The sequence below is a fragment of the Bison bison genome, unplaced genomic scaffold, assembly GCF_000754665.1.
Source record: "Bison bison bison isolate TAMUID 2011002044 unplaced genomic scaffold, Bison_UMD1.0 scf7180017864325, whole genome shotgun sequence".
Classification (NCBI taxonomy): Eukaryota; Metazoa; Chordata; class Mammalia; order Artiodactyla; family Bovidae; genus Bison; species Bison bison.
Window position 1 is genome coordinate 5903447 of NW_011494897.1, and position 724 is coordinate 5904170.

General features: G+C 37.3%; 1 protein-coding gene across 1 annotated transcript in view; it reads left to right on the forward strand.

Moving 5' to 3' along the window:
• USH2A (Usher syndrome 2A (autosomal recessive, mild)) overlaps window positions 1–724 on the forward strand; it is a 939168-nt gene that overhangs the window by 218937 nt on the left and 719507 nt on the right. The window lies entirely within an intron of this gene.

Sequence of the window (724 nt, forward strand, 5' to 3'; positions counted from 1 at the left end):
TGATATTATACATGTTTCAATGCCATTCTCCCAAATCTTCCCACCCTCTCCCTCTCCAACAGAGTCCATAAGACTGTTCTATACATCAGTGTCTCTTTTGCTGTCTCATACACAGGGTTATTGTTACCATCTTTCTAAATTCCATATATATGCGTTAGTATACTGTATTGGTGTTTTTCTTTCTGGCTTACTTCACTCTGTATAATAGGCTCCAGTTTCATCCACCTCATTAGAACTGATTCAAATGTATTCTTTTTAATGGCTGAGTAATACTCCATTGTGTATATGTACCATAGCTTTCTTATCCATTCTTGAGAATTTTAATAAATTAACATCTATTAATTTAATTAATTCTGAAATCTACAGCTGTGTCATATTACTTCTAATGCTTACTTAATCTCTGAAACTGACCAGTAGTCATGAGTGTCAGAGGTGAGAGTGCTTGACTTCATGGCCAAAAGCAGGAACCTGAGTCATTTTTGTACCCAAGTTTCTGCTTTTTCAGCTTATTTATTTGCAGATTGAACTCTGGTTTAGGGTGCAGGATGTTTTTGCAGAGGAAGAGTCCAGATGTGATGCAGGCCTATCAGCAGCATTGGTCAAGTTTACAGGGGGCTCTGGAATTAAAATGGCCCTTTAATTAAAATTAAACTTGGCCATTATCCCAAGTTGGTTATGATGACTGGGCCTTTGTACTTTCATGTTGATAAGTGATTGGGTGTGG